General features: G+C 45.3%; 1 pseudogene; it reads right to left on the bottom strand.

The window, feature by feature from the left end:
• Nucleotides 1–1,002: 1,002 nt before the first annotated feature.
• On the bottom strand, nucleotides 1,003–11,910 carry LOC140723166 (N-acetyllactosaminide beta-1,3-N-acetylglucosaminyltransferase 3 pseudogene; annotated as a pseudogene).
• Nucleotides 11,911–12,206: the final 296 nt, after the last annotated feature.

Genomic DNA, 12,206 nt, shown 5'->3' with positions numbered 1-12,206 from the left:
TGGGGAGCATGCCTTATGAGAATAGGTTGAGTGAACTCGGCCTTTTCTCCTTGGAGCGATGGAGGATGAGAGGTCGCCTGATAGAGGTGTACAAGATAATGAGAGGCATTGATCGTGTGGACAGTCAGAGGCTTTCCCCAGGGCTGAAATGGCTGGCATGAGAGGGCATAGTTTAAGGTGCTTGGAAGTAGGTACAGAGGAGATGTCAGGGGTAAGATTTTTTTACACAGAGAGAGGTGAGTGCGTGGAATGGACTGCCGGCGGCGGTGGTGGAGGCGGAAACGATACGGTCTTTTAAGAGACTCCTGGATGGTTACATGGAGCTTAGAAAAAGAGGGCTATGGGTAAAGCCTAGGTAGGTCTAAAGTAGGGACATGTTCGGCACAGCTCTGTGGGCCGAGGGGCCCATATTGGGCTGTAGGTTTTCTATGTTTCTACTCAGACGACGGCAAAAGGGTTTGTCCCACCTTCCTTTAATTTGCTCTTACTAATCAATCCCAAATGCCGATTGGCCACTAGTTGATTGGTCACCGATTGCTCTATTGCACTGCCGTGAGCTGCCCCTCGGACAATGAGCCTTATTGAAGTCCCCTCCTCTCCAGATTTCCGATGTCCTGGTTGGCCACTAGTCAAAGCTACCGGACTTACCTCTCAGTGATGGCCATGGCAATGACAGCAACATGACACTGGCAACCGAGTACATTGTCTCGGACAAGACACCTGCCAAATCTAATGCCACTCCCCTTCGCACTACATATGGACTGCCGTCTATGTATGCATATTGACCTGTTGTCCGCACATGTTCATTGATCTCTTTCCCTCTCTGCAATGTGAATACTCCAGTTAAAGCCATCTCCTGCGTGTGTGCTTCTATTTGATATGTAGTTACACAGACACAATGCAGGCTGACATTTGACTACAGAAGTGATGACCATAAGTTTCTCTATTCCTCCAACCCTGAGACAATTTTAGATCTAGATTCTTTGTTGTCCTCACAGTTCCAGTCCAAGAAACACATTTGTGTCTTTCATATTTTGCAAGGGACATGTAAGAAACGGCAAGAAAAAAATACACAGATATAACTGCTACTAAAAATTTTATTGGTGGCTTATTATACAAATGCCCCAAGTGAACATGCTGTACCTATCTGCACGCAATGCAACAAGGACTGCTCACTTGGAATAACTTTACAATTGACTTAAATTGTGGTGCGCCTATCAATATTGTAATGTCATTATGGGTGCAGTAAGAATTAGGCTGAGTGATGACACCTGACAGCTTTACAAACATTTGTGGAATGTAGAAAGGCACCAACCCTATGAATTAATGTATCCTCCAATATAATTTAGGAATTAACCTTCTTACATTGCATAAACAACTGATTAACACATGTTTACAAACTGCATTACATTCCAACAGTTGCTACATTCTCTCATGACTCATGCGGTCCTTTTCGTGGATGCAGACTTCTGGGCAGCATGAGCACAATTCAGATTAGCATCATGCACCGCATCCCACATCAGTAGCAGTTTGAAAGGCTGAAAACGGTGCACTAGCAGTAACTCACGGTAATAGCAAGGATTGAAAGAGTCCTCTTGGGTTGAAGGAACACTGATACCAGCTGCCCTGAATCCACTATGGGAGCGTGGGGCTAGTCCAGCCTTGGCCAGGCACATCCCCAAAAATACATCATCAATGGGGTATAGTTCAAGGTCTTGGGCTATGTGGTAAATGATATGAGCTGTATACACAGACATAAGTATGCCCCCTCCATTAACGTATGGTGGGTAAGACTTGATAGTGGTCACTATTTCTGGCACATAATACTTGCTCGACTTCTGGCGTTTGGGCCCAAACCCATAAATGAGACGGCCCACAAACAGGTGTTGGTGAACCTTCATGCCTAGCAAGTAATCAACCATGTTATCGGTGTTGGCAAAGACATCTTCATCTCCATTGAAGATGAATTTAGCACTGGGGCAAAATTCACAGACCCACTGCAGCAACTTGTATTGTTTGAGGGTGAGGTTGAAAAAGGTATCCAAGAAATCCCATTGTAGGACATCTCTGTGTTCTCTGTTTTCCATTGCTAACAGCTGATTCAATTTCCTACTTTCTTTTTGGTCAGGAGAGACACCAGAGATAAAGACTCTCTTAATTAGGACCCCATTGAATTCGCGTTCTTTGCCCCAGGTCTTCCTTACCACTTCCCGCCGATCCTGGTTGAAAGGGTGAGATTTGATCACCAGGAGCAGGAAGACATTCTGAGATCCTTCTCGACCACCACATTTGTCTGGGACATTTTGAATCATGTTAAATTCTCGACAGTGTTTATACATCAAGAAGTTTTTTATGTGCTCTTTCTCTTGATGAAATGAGGACAGGTGCAACAATGTCCTGTTCGCGTGGCACTTTGGCTTGAGCACTGATTTAGTTGCATCAGCAGTAACAACCTTGGGCAGATCTTTGCGATGAACAGTTTCTGCAACATCATCAGTCTCTCGACGTTTGTCATTATTCCAGAACATGAAGAACAATCCCAGAGTAATCAAAACACCCAGCAGTACTTTCACATAGAATTGCTGATGTCTTCTCATCTTTCACCTGAAATAGAGAAAAAATATGGAGTAATTCAAAGAAAACTTTACATTTACATGATGCTTGAGAAGAATGAGAAGTTTAAACTGTAATGAGGTTCACTAATGCTTTGTAATATTAACCTCAAAATGGTGGTGAGGTAAGGAATAGGCAAGGCCCTACAGAAAGTTTAATTGACCTGAAGCATTCCATCCCAGCAGAAAAACAAATCTACCTATAGGATACCATCTGTCATTAAACTGAAAATCGTATAGTTTCTTTCGGTGCATTAAAGATATATTATTCCAAAGGCTTTATTCCACCTCGCTTCAGAGCTTTCATCACTCCTCTCGGGGCTTAAACTGAGCTGGGCCAGACATAGAGCAATATAGCACAATGCAGGCATTTTGGCCCATGATGTTGCACCAACCTTTTAATCTGCTCCAAGATCAATGTACCCCTACTCTCTCAAATAGCTCTCCATTTTTTTATTTCATTCATGTGTCTATCTGGAAGCCTCTTAAATCTCAGTAATGCATCGACCCTTATCACCACCCAGGCTGTGCATTCCATACACCCACCATTTTCTTTTAAAAATTACTACTTCTGACAATCCCCTAAACTTTTCTCTAATCACCTTAACATTATGCCCCATCTTATTAGTCATTTCTGCTCTGGGAAAATGTTGCTGGCTGTCCACTCTATCTATGCATCTTATCAACTTATACGCCTCTATCAAATCACATCTCCTCCCCCTTTGCTCTAAAGAGGAAGGCCCCATCTCGGTCAACATTCAGTTTAAGTTCACAGGTTATTGATACTATGGAAGATGATCTATTATTGACCATTGATTAGTAACTGAATATATGGCAGTGCAGGGAAGGTAACGTGTTAGTACAGCTACTGAAAGCATCTGATTTTCAGGGCATTTCAACCTGGTCTATGTATGCCTACAATAGGAGAAACAAAGAGAAGTATACTCAAGGACCTTGGCTTTTTGCTTCTATTTTAACCAGAGAAGTGTATTCAAAGTTAAATTAGCAGTGGCCCACCCACCCTGCCATCCATTGGTCAAACCACTTTATGAAAGGCTACAACTAAGGCATAACTAGTCCCAATGGCAAGGCTGATTCCACCCAGACATTCAGTAGTAAGCAATTGTGACAAGACAGCGAAGCCATCGCAGGCCCATATCTATTGAAGGAAAACGGCACCAGCATCACCTATGGCAGGAATTTACGCTTCATGAAGAGCAGTGAACCTTGTAATCCAGGAGCCCAGAGAAAGCACAAGTAACTGATAGCAGAACAAGGCAGATAGATAGCATGATCCACAATGTGTATGAGTAAAACCTTGGATGCCAGGAGCCGTGGAAAGACACCAGTGACTGATAGCAGAACGATGTGTACAAGTAAAACTATTTGCACAGGGATGCAACTTGTGTCACTTTAGAATTATGGAATCCTAGAGTAATGCGATCTAAACAAGCCCTTCGGCTCAACTGGTCCATACCAACCACAGCATCCTCCCTGCTAGTCCCAGTTTTCTAGTTTGGCCCATAACTCTCCAAGCCTCTCCCTTCCATGTACCCGTCCAAATGCCTGTTAAATGTGGCAGTGGAACCCACTTCAACCACTTCCTCTGGTAGCTTCTTCCAGGTATTCACAATCCTCTGTGTACTGAAGTTAACCCATTGATCTCTTTTCAATTTTTTCCCTCCTCTCTTCTATCTGTGACCTCTCATTTCGGACTCTCCAACTCTCCAATAATGACAATCCACCTTATCAATACCCCTTATGATTTTAGACTTCTGAGGTCACCTCTCATTCTCCAAGGAATAAAGGTCCAGCATGGCTAACCTCTGTGTAATCCATGCCCTGTAGTCCAAAGAAACATCCTCCTAAATCTCTTCTGCACCCTCTCCAACTTGGCAGTGTCTTTCCTATAACAGGGTAACCAAAATTGTAGATAATATTCCAAAAGTGGTCTCAACAACAAATTATGTAACTGCAAATAATTCGCCGCTCCTGAACTGTACACCATAACTGATGAAGGCTAGCATGCTAAACGAGTTTTTTCACCATCCTGCCTTTCAGTGAACTGACTTGTCAGCGCCTTGCCATTCATTGTACAAGTTCTACTTCATTTGAATGTCCATCACCTCACAAATAACCATATAACAATTACAGCACGGAAACAGGCCATCTCAGCCCTTCTAGTCCGTGTCGAATGCTTACTCTCACGTAGTCCCACCGACCTGCTCTCAGCCCAGAACCCTCCATTCCTTTCCTCTCCATATACCTATCCAATCTTTTAAAAATAACAATATCGAACCTGCCTCTACCACTTCTACTGGAACCTTGTTCCACACAGCTACTACTCTCCGAGTAAAGAAGTTCCCCTTCGTGTTACCCCTAAACTTTTACTCTCTGTCTCTCAACTCATGTCCTGTTGTTTGAATCTCCCCTACTCTCAATGGAAAAAAGCCTATCCCCGTCAACTCTATCTATCCCCCTCATAATTTTAAATACCTCTATCAAGTCCCCCCTCAACCTTCTACGCTCCAAAGAATAAAGATCTAACTTGTTCAACCTTTCTCTGTTACTTAGGTGCTGAAACCCAGGTAACATTCTAGTAAATCTTCTCTGTACTCTCTCTATTTTGTTGACCTCTTTCCTATAAATCGGCGACCAGAACTGTACGCAATACTCCAAATTTGGCCTCAGCAATGCCTTGTACAATTTTAACATTACACCCCAAGTCGTATACTCAATGCTCTTATTTATAAAAGCCAGCATACCAAAAGCTTTCTTCACCACCCTATCCACGAGATTCCACCTTCAGGGAACTATGTACCATTATTCCCAGATCACTCTGTTCTACTGCATTCCTCAATGCCCTACCATTTAACATGATTGTCTTATTATGAATAGTTCTACCAAAATGTAGCCCCTCACACTTATCAGCATTAAACTCCATCTGCCATCTTTCAGTCTACTCTTCTAAATGGCCTAAATCTCTCTGTAAGCTTTGAAAATCTGCTTCATTATCCACAACGACACCTATCTTAGTATCATCAGCATACTTATTATTCCAATTTACCACCCCATCATCCAGATCATTAATGTATATGACAAATAACACTGGTCCCAGTACAGATCCCCGAGGCGCACCACTAGTCACCGGCTTCCAACGTGACAAACAGTTATCCACCACTACTCTCTGGCATCTCCCATCCAGCCACTGTCGAATCAATTTTACTACTTCAATATTAATACCTAACAGTTGAACCTTCCTAACTAACCAACCGTGTGGAACCTTGGCAAAGGCCTTACTGAACTCCATATAGACAACATCCACTGCTTTACCTTCGTCAACTTTCCTGGTAACCTCTTCAAAAATTCAATAAGATCTGTCAAACATGACCTTCTTCGCACAAATCCATGTTAACTGTTCTATCTAGATAATTATATATACCATCTCTAAGAATACTTTCCATTAATTTACCCACCACTGACGTCAAACTGACTGGCCTATAATTGCTCGGTTTACCCTTAGAACTCTTTTTAAACAATGAAACCACATGAGCAATACGCCAATCCTCCGGCACAACCCCCTTTTCTAATGACATTTGAAATATTTCTGTCAGAGCCCCTGCTATTTCTACGCTAACTTCCCTCAAGGTCCTAGCAGATATCCTGTCAGGTCCCGGAGACTTATCCACTTTTATATTCCTTAATAGTGCCAGTACTTCTTCTTCTTTAAACAGCTAAGGTATTTGTAAAGTAAAGGAGATAGCGGGGTAACACACCGACGGGAGTAACTTAAATAGACCTTTTAGTCAGGAAAGTCATCTGATTGATAAGGTTATTTATTTCCAGTAAGTGAGCACTAATCTGATGGTGAAATATGTTGTATTCTTTTGGACGTGGTTATCTCCAGTTTGCAATCTCCACATAGTTGTTGCCCTTCAGTGTAATGGTCCAATTGTGGACAAATATTTAAGATTGCAGTATGAAGTTGTCTCTGAGATCAGTGCTGTTCCAGGTTGCCGGGGCACAGTTAAATCTGGCGAAAGGGAATGTCCAGTGTTCAAAAGAAAAGATTATTTCAAAATCATAACTTTTCACCAGAGTTCAGAAGTCCCATCCTGACTGCGTCTTTCCTACAAGCCCACAGCGATTTCTGCCCTCAGCTGTCACTGAAGTAAATTGGTCCCAAAGTAAAGAATAATTTCATGCGATGACACCACCCGATCTGAACCAGGATGCGGGTCGCGGTTGCTCCCTGGAGCAGATCGATTTGTCGTGAGATACTGTATGTAATCTTTGTCACCGTCTACTGAGGTGCAAAATTAAGCCTGGATCGAACAGCACATCAGAACCATTGGCTCGAAGGAGTTTTTGTGTCGTTTAGTTCTTGCGCTGTGGAGCAGGGTGTGGAGTTACGTGCTGATGAGTGTGACGTGCAGGCTTATGTGTGTGTTGTCAACTGAACATTACTCTGATTGTGTTCACTTACTGTTTGGTCCCACGGAACTCCGGTGCTCGGATTCGCTGGTAACAGAATCAGGAGCTCAGCACAGAGTAAACACAGAGACTGTAGTGGGTGGGCAACGTTACGATGAGTTAATACGCCCACTTGTGACGGCAGGTTTTCTAGTGTTTCTTGTTATGGTCCGGTCCGGAGCCCCTATTCCGGGTCTTGATCTGGTCCGCGGACTCCTGACTCCGGGTCTTGTAGCCGTCCCTCCTTTCACCCTTGAGCTAATTAGTCACACCTGTGGATCATTCTGGCTTGTTTGGACTCAAGGAGGCGCAACTGTTGCCCATCGGCTGGTAGGTGGATATAAGGGGCTCTGAGACTGAGTCTAGTTGGGGGTCGTCCTGCTCTGAACCTGTTTTGTCCTGCTTCCCTGGTAGGTGCTCGTCCCGCGGTTCCGTTCGGTTTGCCTTGCTCGCGCTGTCCGACTGTCCGACTGTCCATCCCGTTTTGACCTCCTCGTCCTGTGTTGCGCTGGTCGCCCTGTTTTCCCTGTGCAGACCCGTGCGTCATGTTTGTCCTGCTGGTGCTGTTCGCCTGGTCTTCGTTCCTGTTCGCCCCGGCTTGGTGTACCCATCGCTAATCAACTAGTTCTGTGAGTCAGTTTCAGAGTCACCCTGGACTTAGTCCCCTTCCTATCCCTTGCCTCCGTCGGGTAAGCCAGGCCAGATTGCCGTTGCCCGTCGGAGGACTTTGCTTCTTTCTTACCCCTCGCCTCCGTCGGGTAGGTCAGGCCAGATTGCCGTTACCTGGCGGAGGGCTCTGCCACTTTCCTACCCCTCGGTCCCGACGGGTGGTACCCCGCACCTGCCCAGTTTACCGCGTCTTGCCCAGGCCTCTGTGTTCACGCCTGGGAGGCGGCAGTGCCAATGAGTCATCCAAAGGTCTCTGCCCCTTACTTACCCCTCGCCTCCGTCGGGTAGGTCAGGTCAGATTGCCGTTACCTGGCGGAGGACTCTGCCTTGCCATGAACCCCAAGATCCTGCCTTGCCATGAACCCCAAGATCCTGCCTTGCCATGAACCCCAAGATCCTGCCTTGCCAGAATCCTCAGGATCCTCCTGCCTTGCCTGAGCTATCTCTGAACACCAGGATCACCTTTGAATGCCACGTTCCTCACGCCACGGTCACCCCAACTTGTTCTATCCTTTAGTTGTCCCTGTCCTGCCCCTAGTACTTCAGTGCCTGCGTCCTGCATTTGGGTCCATTCCATGTCCCCTTATGACATTTCTACCATTTCAATACTGTCTTTAACATTGAGTGGCTTTGCGGATCCGTCTGATTTTTTTGCAGGAGTGAGTGTGCTATTTTAGCAAAGACAACAAGTATGTGTCAGTGATATTAAAAATTAAACTTTATGAGTTAAATCTCATTGCTGATAACAAATATCGATGTGCACTGTGTTATGCTCCTCCGGTACCTAATAATACGGCCACTGATTGTATATCCATGGTCTTCTACTGCCGTTGCTCATTCAGTCCAATGTTCGACATGTTTCGCGTCCAGTGATGCCTCTCTGCACAGTGCAGTAGTTCGTGATTATTTGAGTTACTGTCTTCCTGGCAGATTGAATCAGTCCGCCTTTAACCACCGATCTCTCTCATTACCAAGGCGATTTTTCTCTCTCAGAATTGCCGCTACCTGATTTTTTTCACAGCATCATTCTCCGCAAACTGAGACTGTTGAACTTGACAATCCCAGGAGTTCAGCAGTTCCTGAGATATTCAAACTGCACCGTCTGGCAACGACAAACATTCCACTCTCAAAATCACTGAGATCACATTTCATCTCCATGGTGATGTTTGTTTGGAGACAGAACGTACCCTGTGCTAAGGAACAGGTCACGGAGTGACCCACTGATAATGCTGTGAGTTTAGTTAATGATTATCACCAGGAGCTGACTGAGCATTAACCAGCGTGTGTTCATTACTTACAGAACCCGTAACACAGCCTCACTGGGACAGGGTGGTAACAGAACCTGGAGCCGCGGTACACGGTAAGAAGCAGTATATACTGATATATAAACATCACAAAGGCAGTCAGCCACTTTTATGAACACGAATGGAATTGATAACGTTGATCGACATTAGAACTGTAGCGAATCGCTTTTAAGTAAATTAATAATTCCTTTCGTCTAATTGAATGCATCGACTTCCTGTGTATTTCCCGCGGGAAACCGGGGCAGTTGACAGTGTTATCGGAAACGCCGCACTTTCAACCCGGCTCCGAATCATCAGCAAAGACTCGGGAGCTGCGAGTTCCCCGCACCTCGGAACTGTCCGCGGGCTACTGCTTGCAGTAACAGGAAGACAGATCCGTCCATACTCGGGGCTTTACCGATCCCCGACCGAGGGAACTGAGGATTCGCTTTGTTTATTCCTTCACTGGCGGGATTGATACTATCTGTCCATCCTAAACGGCATTTCGGTTGGTGGACAAAAGTATGGAAACACCCACACTGGAGATTACAGCCGGGCGGGGGGTGGTCGTGGGGGGAGGCGGTGTAAGGAGTTGATGGTTCCATTATATAGTCGGTTGGTGAGATCTGTTGTGGATCACCGTCTGCAGTGTTGTTTCCCTTCTGTCAGATGTGAGTGGGTAGGTGGGAAACCAGAGGAAGGTTTACCAGACAGATATCTGCCCCTGCGAGTTTTTCTATGAGGAATATGTTGTGATCTTGACTTGTGGTGTTACATAAAACAGGGGAGACATGCTTATATACAGTACAGTTTTTTAAAAAAAAATAACAATGCATTGGATTTTATCCGCGGATATTTAATTTCATTGGCATCTTGCATTCACTGTGACCCACCCAGATCAGACTGTGATCTCGGCGCATCAATCCTGCCTCTCACCTGTAACATCTCACTCATTTGTGTATCACTACACTGCAGGATTACAATATTAAATGAAAGACTCTCCTTCTGCTGAATATTGAGGACGGTGATTACCATGACACACTAGACCCGGAGAGGGAGAGAGAAAAACATCTCGGCTGTCTTCAGCTGGCGGTGCTTGGTTTCAGACCCTCACAAAACAGGAACTATTTAGTCCACGTCCCTGTCAAACTCCGCAGCATACTTTATGTCTCATCGAAGTTCCCATTCATTTTACAAAATTTCCGCAGATACAATCAAGTAAATTGTTATAAAAAAATGTATACAAGCAGGTATACATTCCATCACCAACTACTGCTCTATACATGCTGGAATCTTTCCTGCCACACCCTGGGCTCGTAGCTTGTAACTCTTACCTCACCAGGTGTTGCATTCAACTAAACCTCTGGTAGTTCTACTAACAAAAATAAACAATTCCTGGGAAAACTCAGTGCAGGATAATACTTCACAATGATGTCAAATGTTACAGGAAACTTTACTGATATACTGTACATCATTGAGGTGGGTACACTGGGGCTGGAGAGAGGTTGCTCGAGATGTGAGTGAATGAGGAGATGGAACATTTGGGTGAGGGATCAAGGACAGTCACTGGTGGTCATTCAGCAATACACAGGGACTGAATAAAACGTTAGAAAAAGATTCTAAAATGACAAGCCTAGATCAAACAACAATGACTTTGGCTTAGGCACATTGCCCCTCCCCAAACCTTATCAAAGCGCCATAGAAAGTATCCCATCCGGATACATAACGCCTTCATAAGTCTACCGCTCTACCCTTGACTGCAAGGAACTGCAGGGAAATGTGGGCACAGCTGAGGACATGACAGAAACCAGACTCCCCTCCCTGGACTGTGACTGCACTTCCCATTGCATCAGTAAAGCAGGCAGCATCAAAGATCCTCAAAACCCTCGCTATTCTCTCTTCTCAGCCGGATCGAAGATTTAAAAAAAAAACATTGAAAACACACAGCACCAGGCTCCAGGAAACCGTCCAGGCTGCTGTTGTAAGCACATTGAATGTTCCCCGGTGATAAGTTGGACTCTTGATCTCCCAGTCTAACTCGATGTTCACTGCCCTCTCTCTGTAACCATAAGGATTTGTAACAATATGTTATCACCTCAATGTGCTGTTGTAATGTGCTGTACAAGTTTGAGAAACCCAGATCACTGGAAAAGGCTTATTTGTTGCATTTATTGGGGTTATAAAACCGGAAACATTGGCTGCGCTTCAGCAAGTCGGAACAGTGGCATGGATTCAACAAAAATAAACACAACGATGGCCACCCAAAACGAGAGGCCGTGAGAGATCTGGATCTCTCTGCCTTGTCTGAACGGGCGAAAGATGTATCTACTCAGACTGATGGAGCAGTGTCCCGAAGGTGCGATTACTCGGTTTAACCTTCTCTGTCTGCAAGAACACAACAGGGGGAAGGGCCGCTTCCCGTGCCCTGGAATAATGTAAAACAATTGTAGACACCGGCTATCGATCCAGGTGAAGTTTGGACCCGATGCGGGACTGGGTGACGAAGGTAAAGTTCCCGGGATAAACCTCAATGGATGAGTGCAGTCTCGGTATCACCACCCCATCACGCTCCTAGGACCAGGGCAAGAGGGACTGAGCGGCGGCTCATCTCAGTCGGTTTGTTGTGAAGGTCCCACAACACAGACCGACCCCGGCAGGTTCTGTCCAGCAAGCGCAGGGAGGCCACCAGATCGGGGAAGTTAACCTGGTGCATTACCTTACATCAGACGTCCACACTCGGGACTCACCGATGAGAACTTGTTTTCACGCCCGGACGGTGAACCCTCCCCCGGATTCCCGACTCTGGGGGTGATGGTCGTCTCCCAATCCGGATCCTACAGACGATCCGCCGCCGCCGCCGACCCGCTTCAACACAGAACTGAAGGAAGGCAGGACTGTAATTTATGTCATCAGAGCTGGGGGCGGAGCCTCGGAAACAAGGCAGATCTGCGGTAAAATGGGAGCGGGGAAAAGGTTCACGTGACTTACACATGCATGTACGTCCATGAAATGTTGCAAGGTTTTGAAATTTCCGCCATCAGCTGAGATTCAATCAATAAAGCTTTCTTAAAAAATATGCGAATATATCACAGATCTTGTAGCTATGTTTAGATTGTGACGAGATCCGAAAGATTATTGTAAAGTGGACTGTTCCTTTAAAAGAGAGAGG

The sequence above is a fragment of the Hemitrygon akajei genome, unplaced genomic scaffold (assembly GCF_048418815.1).
Source record: "Hemitrygon akajei unplaced genomic scaffold, sHemAka1.3 Scf000102, whole genome shotgun sequence".
Lineage (NCBI taxonomy): Eukaryota > Metazoa > Chordata > Chondrichthyes > Myliobatiformes > Dasyatidae > Hemitrygon > Hemitrygon akajei.
This window is presented reverse-complemented; position numbering and strand designations above follow the sequence as displayed.